Source organism: Cucumis sativus, chromosome 5 (assembly GCF_000004075.3).
Source record: "Cucumis sativus cultivar 9930 chromosome 5, Cucumber_9930_V3, whole genome shotgun sequence".
NCBI classification, from domain to species: domain Eukaryota; kingdom Viridiplantae; phylum Streptophyta; class Magnoliopsida; order Cucurbitales; family Cucurbitaceae; genus Cucumis; species Cucumis sativus.
Genome location: NC_026659.2, coordinates 16875958 through 16886754, shown reverse-complemented (window position 1 = coordinate 16886754; position 10797 = coordinate 16875958). Strand labels below are relative to the sequence as shown.

Genomic DNA, 10797 nt, shown 5'->3' with positions numbered 1-10797 from the left:
TTTTTTCTTTCCTCTTCTTCTCCTACTTCATTCCCATACCCTAGCCTCCATAGCCTCCCTCGTCTTTCTTTTTCTTTTCCTTTTCTTTTCTTTTCAGATCTGCAGCCGACCGCCGATCGCCTCGGTCGTCATCGTCGGCGCTGCGTGACCCTCTGCCCAGCGACGTGTGATCCTCTGCCCAGCCCTCCTCGTGCCCTTGTTTTCCAGCCGTCGCGTGACCCCCTGCCTTCCACTGCTGTGTGTTCCAAGTCGCCCCATACTCCAATCTTTCTTGCAATCTTGTTTCGTTTGGTTCGTGCGTCGTGGCCTCTATTTCATCGTAAACTGACAAAGTGGTTGGTAAAAAAAAAAATAATAATAATAAGTTGTGGGTTCGTAGTTGTTCATATTAATCCAAGTATTATTGTTGGGTAATTGTTCAATTGTTGTTCAATCATTTAAGGTATTGAAGGTAGCGCTTAAATCCCTTGAACGCACAACACATTTTAGATCTTGGTTGAAGTTCGATTTCGCTAATACTCAAGTAAGTGTAGGAGTTTCATTGAGGGAAATTGAATTAGAGAAAGTTTATGAAAATAATCGAATTTCTTATGGTTATGCTTAGGATATTTTTCGTGGACCTTAGTTGATTAAGGAGCTTCCCTAACTCGAGGTAAGGGACTTTCTATTGGACTCACCTAAAGTTTTTGAGTTGTGTTGGATTGTATGGATGATGATTAAGATGTACACGTTTGGTTGCAGACTAAATGTTTAGTGTATGTTGTATTTGACTGGAAACATATATATATATACATTTGATGTGTGAATTGATGTGGATTGCCGAAAGTATACATGTGAATGACTGAAATTATGCTTATGTGTACATGATGATATTAATAGATTGTGATGTATAAAGATTTGGATGTGAACTAGTGAATTTGTTTCGGTTGGATGTGGATTATACTGAACTGTGGTTTGCGATGGTAAAAATGAGGGGTGTTGTGACTTTGTGGTTTACTTGACGGATGTATTAAAATGTTATCAACGACCTTCGAACTTAAGTGAGATAGGTTGACTGTTAGAATGTTGAGTGAAAGAACTTTATATTTTGAAGTAACTGAAAGATGTCATAAATTACCGTAAAGATGGTTAGAATGGATTGAGGGGAAAAATTGTTAGTTTTAGTAGGATGTATGCCTTGTAGGTGTCCTACGGGATCACCAATTTTATGCGACCTTCGGGAGCATTAGACTGATATGTGTTTCTGCAGAACACTAGACTGAAATGTACGTCTCTCGGGGCGTTAGACTAAAATGTGCATCCTACGAGATCATAAGACTGCGACTGTACAGAGTGTCCCAATAGAATGTTAACAATTTCCCCTGACGGGACGAGTAAAGGGTCTCTTACTGGGTATTTTTATACTCACCCTCCTTATGTTTAATTTTTCAGGCAAAGGTAATAAAGGCGGCAAACCGGCGAGGGGCAGGAAGGAAGCATGACCGCCACAGGGGACACTTTAAAATTTTGCTTCCGCTTAGTGATTTATAGTATTATTTGTATTCGAACGTGAGACTGTTTAGAAAATTTTGAGGTTTTAAAGTATTCAAAGATTTGAAACTTTTTAGTTTTAAATTTTCACGTGAATTTTAGTAATTTAAAACTGGGGCCCAAACAAACAAAATAAATTTTGTTCTTTTGAGGTTTTAAATTTTAATTAAACTCGGTCTTTTGTCAAAATTAACGATTTTGACATAGTTAGAAAAGTCGGGTCGTTACAGTTGGTATCAGAGACCAAGTTTTAGGTTCTGTAGACTGACTTACGATGTAAGTCTATGTTTTGTGTCCCTATGGCTAACGCGACCCTTCGTCTCTCGTCAGGTATGCTTTATGCTTATATGTATGGTTTATTTGCATGACTTTGCCTAAATTAAACTAGATTGCACGATGATTAAGATTTGCTTTATGCTTATGATTAAGACTTTTTAAAAAAGAGAGTTGTTGGTGGATAATAGGAATTATGCCGCCAAAGAGGTGTTCGTAGAGGAGGTCGTAGAGGCCGGGGTAGAGGAGCAGGTCTTAATCAACCTACTGAGGGTCAAGCTGAACAGCGAATTCCTGCTGCACCCGTGACTCACGTTGAGTTGTTGCACTGTTTGCTCACATGGAGCAGAGGTTCACGGAGCTTATGACGGCTATAGCTCAGAACCAGCAGGTACCTGCAGTTCCACCTGCACCAGTTGTTTCGCCTGCACCGGTGGTTCCCCCTGTACCAGCAGCTCCACCTGCACCAGCAGCCCCTCTTGCACAAGGATTGGCTGCACAACAGCCACAGATACAACCGAACCAGCTTTCTACTCAGGCGAAACATTTGAGAGACTTTAGGAAATATGACCCTCAGACGTTTGATGGGTCACTGGAGGATCCTACTAAAGCTGAGTTGTGGTTGTCCTCTGTGGAAACCATATTTAATTACATGAGATGTCCAGAGGAGCATAGGGTTCAGTGTGCTGCTTTTCTTCTGAGGGACAGAGGTATTATTTGGTGGAGGACTACGATGTGTATGTTAGGTGGAGATGTGAGACAGATCACTTGGGATCAGTTTAAAGACTGCTTCTATACCAAGTTTTTCTCGGCTAACCTTAGAGACGCCAAAAGCCAGGAGTTCTTGGAATTGAAGCAAGGACACATGACAGTTGAGGAGTATGACCAGGAGTTTGATATGCTGTCGCGCTTTGCCCCTGAATTTGTTGGTAATGAGCAGGCTAGAGCTGAAAGGTTTGTCAAAGGATTGAGAGATGAGATTAGAGGCTTTGTGCGAGCACTAAAGCCACTACCCAGGCTGAAGCGCTGCGTCTGGCAGTGGATATGAGTATTGGGAAGGACGAAATTCAGGCAAGGAGTTCTGATAAGGGAACGTCGTCTAGTCAGAAGAGGAAAGCAGAGCAGAGAATTGTGGGAGTTCCTCAGAGGAACTTGAGATCAGGCGATCCTTTTCGCAGTTTCCAGCAGAGTTCTGGTGGGGCAGGAGACACTACTAGAGAGAAGCCACTATGCAATACGTGTGGGAAACGCCACCTGGGTCATTGTTTGATGGGAACGAGAGTCTGTTATAAGTGCAAGCAAGAGGGACACATGGCTGATCGATGTCCCTTGAGATCTACTGGGGCTGGACAGAGCAGTGAGGGAGCGAGACCTCCACAACGGGTACAATCTTTGCCACTAGTAGATCAGAAGCAGAGAAGGTCGGCATAGTGGTGACAGGTACACTACCAGTGTTAGGGCATTTTGCCTTAACCTTGTTTGACTCAGGGTCTTCTCATTGATTTATTTCATCGCTTTTTGTGACGCATGCATGCTTAGAGGTGGAACCCTTAGATTATGTCTTGTCAGTGTCTACACCGTCTGGAGAAATTATGTTGTCTAAGGAAAAGATTAAAGCATGTAAAAATTGAGATAGCTGGTCGTGTGCTGGACGTAACCTTGTTAGTATTAGATATGCGTGACTTTGATGTAATTTTAGACATGGATTGGCTAGCTACTAATCATGCTAGCATTGATTGTTCTCGTAAGGAGGTTGTGTTCAGTCCCCCTACCGAATCTAGCTTTAAATTCAAAGGGGGAGGAACAGTAGTACTGCCTAAAGTAAGCAAGTGTGGTGGATACTAGGGAAGATGAGACTTCTTTAACTTCAGAACCTGTGGTAAGAGAATACCCAGAGGTGTTTCTAGAAGATTCTTCCAGGACTTCTGCCACATAGGGAGATTGATTTTGCCATTGAGTTGGAGCCAGACACTACTCCCATTTCTAGAGCCCCTTATAGGATGGCTCTTGCCGAGTTGAAAGAACTGAAGGTACAGTTACAGGAGTTGCTTGACAAAGGTTTTATTCGACCTAGTGTGTCGCCTTGGGGTGCACCAGTATTGTTTGTGAAGAAGAAGGATGGGTCGATGCGTCTTTGCATTGACTATAGAGAGTTGAATAAAGTAACAATCAAGAACATATATCCTTTACCCAGAATCGATGATTTGTTCGATCAGTTACAGGGAGCCACAGTGTTCTCTAAGATTGACTTACGGTCAGGTTATCACCAGTTGAGGATTAGAGACAGTGATATTCCTAAGACTGCATTTCGTTCGAGTATGGACATTATGAATTCATAGTAATGTCTTTTGGTTTGACTAATGCACCTGCAGTATTTATGAATTTGATGAACATGGTGTTTAAGGATTTCTTAGACACTTTTGTGATAGTCTTCATTGATGATATTTGGTTTATTCCAAGACTGAGGCCGAACATGAGGAACATTTACATAAAGTGTTAGAGACTCTTCGAGTCAATAAACTTTATGCTAAATTCTCTAAGCGAATTTTGGTTGAAGCAGGTGGCTTTTCTTGGTCATGTGGTTTCCAGTGAGGGAGTTTCTGTAGATCCTGCAAATATTGAAGCGGTTACCAATTGGTCTCGACCCTCTACAGTTAGTGAGGTTCGTAGTTTTTTGGGTTTAGCAGGGTACTACCGGAGGTTTGTAGAGAATTTTTCACGTTTGGCTACTCCCTTGACTCAGTTGACCCAGAAGGGAACTCCTTTTGCTTGGAGCCCAACTTGTGAAGATAGTTTTCAGAACCTTAAGCAAAGGTTAGTTACTGGACCGGTCCTTACAGTACCAGATGGATCCGGAAGTTTTGTGATTTACAGTGATGCTTCCAAGAAAGGACTGGGTTGTGTTTTGATGCAGCAAGGTAAGGTGGTTGCTTATGCCTCTCGTCAGTTGAAGAGTCACGAGCAGAACTACCCCACACATGATTTGGAGTTGGCAGCAATTGTTTTTGCACTGAAGATATGGAGACATATATTTGTATGATGAAAAGATACAAATCTTTACTGACCATAAGAGCCTGAAGTACTTCTTCACTCAGAAGGAGTTGAATATGAGACAGCGAAGGTGGCTCGAGTTGTTACAGGATTATGACTGCGAGATATTGTACCATCCTGGTAAGGCGAATGTGGTGGCTGATGCTCTTAGTAGAAAAGTATCACATTCGGCAGCACTCATTACTAGACAGGTACCGTTACATCGAGACTTGGAGAGAGCTGAGATTGCAGTATCTGTGGGGAGAGTCACCTCACAGTTAGCTCAATTAACGGTGCAACCAACTCTGAGGCAGAAGATTATTGATGCTCAGAGTAGTGATCCTTATTTGATGGAGAGACGTCGCCTCGTTGGAACAGGGCAGACTGATGAGTTCTCCATATCCTCTACTGGTGGATTGATGTTTGAGAGACGTTTGTGTGTGCCAGCGAACAGTGCAGTTAAGATTGACTTACTAGATGAAGCCCATAATTCCCCATTTTCCATGCATCCTGGTAGCACAAAAATGTATCAGGATCTAAAACGATTTTATTGGTGGCGGAATATGAAAAGTCGGGTCGTTACAGTAGGTGGGTCCTAGGAATGAAACCGGCGGCAGTATGATTTTGGTCTTGACGCAACACTTTGATTATGGCCTAGCCCACTAGAGATGAAGAGTTTGAAAATTAAACACTTGTTGGTGATATGCAAAGGGTTAACTAAGACAATGTGTTTTGGAAAAGGAAAATTCAAGTACATTGGGCTGCTTTGTGGGGCTGCAGTCAAATGGACCTTATTGGAATCGAGATTTTTTCAAAGCCGAAGGGGAGGATTTCTTTTTCAACATTGAAGAGCAGAATGCTGGGGATTGTTTGCAATTACAAAGAGAAAAAAAGAGAAAGGGGCCTTGATCATGTTTGTAAGCACACCTTGAGGACAAGGTGTTTTGAAGGATCGGGTAATGTTAGATACCTAGATTAGTATAAGGTTAGGGGTATAAGGGTAATTAGATATTTAGAAAGTTACTAGTAGTTATTATGTAAGTGGTGGTTACATCTTATTATAAATGGAGGGAGGGTAAGTGAGGGGAGAATTCTGGGGAGTGATCTAGGGCTTGGGTGAGTGTACTCAAGAGGGAGGTTCCAAGTGCCTTATACTTGGTTTTATCTTGTATTTTCTTATAGTTCATTATAATAAATTAAGATCTTGTTCTTGTTAGGAAGTATCCTAACAGAATTCCTCTAGAAGGTCCCATGTTAGCGAATGATAATCTGCGTTAAGTGTGTATTTGTAGGAGTTCTTCTCCCGGGCATCTATGTTTGATATTCTTTACCTTTCAATATATCAAAGCCAAGGATTCTTTTGCATTTCTCTATGCTTTTTCTTACCTATTTATGCTTTTTTTCAGTTATATTCTTTACCTTTCAATATGTGAAATGTTGAACTTTAGTAGTGTGGAGAGTGGAACGTAATATCTTACCTTTTATATTAGTAAACTTGATTTTAAGCAATGTGTTTTTGAAGATTTTATGTTGTAGAATGTTTTTTATTCTTCAAGCTACTGTTCTTAACTTTATTTTCTCCTGTTAATGTTCTCAATGATTATCGAGCATATGCATTACCATGTGGCTTCAAGCATATCAGTGTGCTCTTGCTCATAATTTTTTACTATATCTTGTTACTAAAATTGCAAGTTAATTGCAAATTACTCAGAGCTTGGATTGTCTCCTCCAGTTGGTTAAAGGAAAGCTACCAGGAAGGCATATTTGTTGGTAAGTTCGAATGGCTTGCTAGTATCAAAGCGTAATGTATTTTCTTCCACTTATGTTTTTCATCCTACCTAATTTTTGTGATTGATTAATTCCTTATTGATCTGCAGACGAGTTGCCTTACATACTAAATGATGATGACTACATATCGAAGTATCGAGCCAGCTTAAAAGCTGCAGTTCTCAGGGCAAAAGCATGTCCTGGAGTTTTATTTGAAGGGTATGATATTTGCATATCAGCTCACGCTCAACCACCACCTAAAACTCTATCCCTGATAGTCAAGTCAGCCGGTGGAAATGTAAGTTCTCTGTTATTATACAAATCTCGAGTACTAGGTTTGGTTCTCTATATTACATATACAACCACTATAATATGGCTATCATCCCATCTAATGAAGACGTGAAGTTCTCAACAAACAAGCACGTATACAAATTCTAGACATGGGTCAATAAATCATAGACATGGTGACGTGTCATTTTTTTTAAAAAAAATATAGGATAGTGCTAGAACAAAGTTTTAATATATATAATTTATAAAGTATGTATCATATTTATATAGAAATTCAAAGTCAATAAGTTTATGTATTTATATGCTTAAAACTAAGCTTGTCCTTCACTCAAAACTTATTCAAAGCCAAGAGTTTAATATTGTGTGTGACCAATCTTGACCTTTATTGCATTGGAATACTTGTTGTCTAACACATCTACTGTACTAACTAGTGTTCAACACGTGTTCTCTGAGTGTTCCATACATATGGCCATCTCCATGTTTCTTTAATTATCAAATTTGTTCAAGTTTTTAATTGTCTCTAGATCGAAATCTGGAGTTATTTTTTGTGATTTGGTGTACAAATACATACATCCATGTTTCTAATTATGATTAGATTGTTTTCTGGTCGTAACATTTTATTGTTGCTTGCTTTGATCTTTGATCTTGAACTTACTATTATGTTGATTTAAATTCCATTTTAGCCTTAGAACTTTCAAAACATCCATTTTAGTCATCGAGCTTCCAAAACGTAGCCAACTAACGGTTTTTGTAACGACTCAACTTTTTACCTAAGTCGAGGTCATTAACATTTGACAAAAGACCTTGGTTAATTAAAATTTCAAACCTCAAAAGAACAAAATTTATTTTGTTTGTTTGGGCCCCAGTTTTAAATTACTAAAATCCACATTAAAATTTAAAACTAAAAAGTTTCAAATCTTTGAATACTTTAAAACCTCATAATTTTCTAAACAGTCTCACGTTCGAATACAAATAATACTATAAATCACTAAGCGGAAGCAAAATTTTAAAGAGTCCCCTGTGGCGGTCACGCTTCCTTCCTGCCCTCGCCGGTTTGTAAGTTTAAAATAGTTTAAAAGTTGAGAAATTAAATTTGTAGTTGAAAAAGTTGGAGTAAATAGTTTGTGTTAAGTCGGGTTGTGATATTTTATTTATTTATTTTAATAATAGAAGAGAGGGAGACGAAAATTGCAAACTGAAGGGAGAAGAAGCGGTGGCTGACTTTGTATATTTCTCCTTTCTTTTCAAATTTGAGAAAATTTCTTTGCAATTCACTTTGAAAAGGAAATGAATATTTCTCCCTCAGACTTATCTCTCTCTTCTTTTCAATTTATTTTCAATTTTTCTGTGTGCTTCTCACAGTGTATGCATAATCTCTCTTTGATTTTGATCTTCATCTCCATTTCAAATATCTCCCACACAAAGAACAAAGAAATGAGTAAAGTAACTGAGAGAGCATTTTGTTTTTCCCTTCATATGGTTGGTTACTTTTTGTCAATTAAATGAAAAGTGAAGAATAAGATAAGATTTTCTTTACCCATTTGCCATCATCATCAAAGCTATTTACCTCATTTTTGTTCACACACACAACTTCATTTTGTTGGATTACACTCATTTGAGAAAATAGCAAAATTTTTATTAGAAGAATAGCAAACATGAGCATTTCACGTGTTTTGAATTTTCATTAACCCTAAAATCTCCTCGCCTGCTTTTTAGTTAAACTGTAACTAATTTTGAAATATGCAAAATTTTAGCATAAATATTGATTTTCTCCTACATTATCTTAACACACTTTTTTTTCTCCAAATATTGGATTTGTATCAAATCTTTATTTTCAAATTTTACTTATCCAAATTTTCATTTTTCAAAATTTCATCGTTATTCTACTTTTTTTTTTTTGTATTTCATATATATATATTTATAATATTTAATCTTATTTTTTCTCTTTTCCTATTCATCTTCTTCCTTTCTCTTCCTCTTCAACCTACGGCCATACCACCATCTCTTTTCTTCCTTCACTTTTCCTTCTCCAATCAACTTTACCACCGTCTTCCACCTACACCGAACGTCAAGCAAATTTTGTCCTATCGTCGCATCACCGTTAGCCCGAGTAACACCGGTTTCGTCACGCCATGTATGTTTAGATCTGAATTGTTCGGTTATTTGTTGCACCGATCTGTCTCCGTTAGAATTTGATTCTCCAAAATTTGGGTAAGTTACGGAATTTACATATGGAGTGAATTGAATGGATTAAATTGTTTGTGGAAGTGATTTATTTCTCTTCAATTATGTTTAGGTCGGTTCGTTGCACTTTAGTTTGAAAAAGAAGCTTAAGTAAGGTTATAAGGTAAGGGATTCTCTACTATTGGACTCACCTATAGTTTTGAATTGTGCTGTCTGTATAGTTACCTCCGATTGAGTAAAGATGTCGAAACGATATATATACGTATGGATGTAGACTTGGTGTTGAATGTATACTATGAATGACTGAAAAAAAAAATATATACATGGATTGATGTAGACTTGATGTTGAATGCATATTGTGATTGTCTGGAAATATATATATATATATGTATGGATGTAGACAGGACGACAATTGTAGATTGTGTTTGTATGGAATGTGGATGTGAACTTGTGATTGTCGTTTAGATTGGGTGTAGGTTATACTAAAGTATGGCTGTGTACTGGTGAATTGAGGGGTGTTATAACTATATAGTTTGATTGACTGATGTATTGATATGTTACTGGTGGACATTGGGCTAAAGTGAGATAGGTTGACTATTAGGGTGTTAAGTGAAAGGATTATATGTTGAAGTAGCTGGACTGTACTATGAATGAGTGTTAAGATGTTTAGAATGGATTGAGGGGAAAATTGTTAGATTTTTATTGGGTAGTTACCTTGTAGGTGTCATACGGGATCACCACCTGATATGTACATCCTTCGATAGCACTAGACTGATATGTGCATCCTTCGGGAGCATTAGACTGATATGTGTTTCTGCGGAACACTAGACTGATTTATGCGTCCTTTGAGGCGTTAGACTGATTATGTGTATCCTACGGGATCACAAGACTGTGACTGTGTAGGGTACCCCAATAGGAAGTTAACAGTTTCTTTTTCCCCTAACGGGACCAATAGCGGGTCTCTTATTGGGTATGTTTATACTCATCCTTTCATGTTTAACTATTTCAGGCAAAGGTAACAAAGGAGGTAGACCGACGAGGGACAAGAAGGAGACGTGATTGCCATAACGGAATGTCCTTCAAATGCTTCCGCTTTATGTTTCTTGTTTTTCCTTTGTACATGAGGTTGTTTAAAAAATTTGTGATGGAACTAAGTTTACGAACTGTTGTTTTGTAAATAGTACTTTTAAAGTTTTGGTTATTTGAAATAGGGCTCGAACTTAAGTTTGTTTTCTTTGATCCTATGATTTCAAGTGAATTTTACTATATTTTGTGTCAATCAAGGTCTCTTTGTCAAAATTAATGATTTCAACTTAGTGAGAAAAGTTGGGTCGTTACAACAAATTTTAAGTATTAATGTAAGAATTATGTACTTCATTATAAAGATTGATAGTTTAAAGTTTTTGACGATAATTTACATGGAATTACACGATCAGTTACCACTATCAATAGAATCACTTACAAATATTAACACAATCGTGTACCGATAACAAGACGATTGTTTACACTATTCAATACGATCACCAATATCATATGATCGTGTACCCATGTCAACACGATAATTTATTTTAATCAATATTATCATTTACCGTTGTTAAATGGTCGTTTATCACGGTTAATAGGATCGTTTAATGTATATTATTTCATTGCACGATCGTTTACTTATTCTTGCATTGTGTTTAGTATTATCATTTTGTACATTTTATTCTTTTATTCAGTAATAAA

General features: G+C 37.9%; 1 long non-coding RNA gene across 2 annotated transcripts; it reads left to right on the top strand.

Moving 5' to 3' along the window:
• The first annotated feature begins 234 nt into the window (after positions 1-234).
• LOC116403709 lies at positions 235-10435 on the top strand. 2 transcript variants are annotated; one of them, XR_004216535.1, is made up of 8 exons: positions 235-335; positions 443-523; positions 605-652; positions 1995-3243; positions 6545-6603; positions 6711-6898; positions 9185-9235; positions 10082-10425. It is a non-coding gene; the product is annotated as an uncharacterized LOC116403709 (long non-coding RNA). The 2 variants fall into 2 exon arrangements; XR_004216536.1 differs by lacking the exon at positions 1995-3243 and having other exon boundaries at positions 10082-10435.
• The last annotated feature ends 362 nt before the right edge of the window (positions 10436-10797 follow it).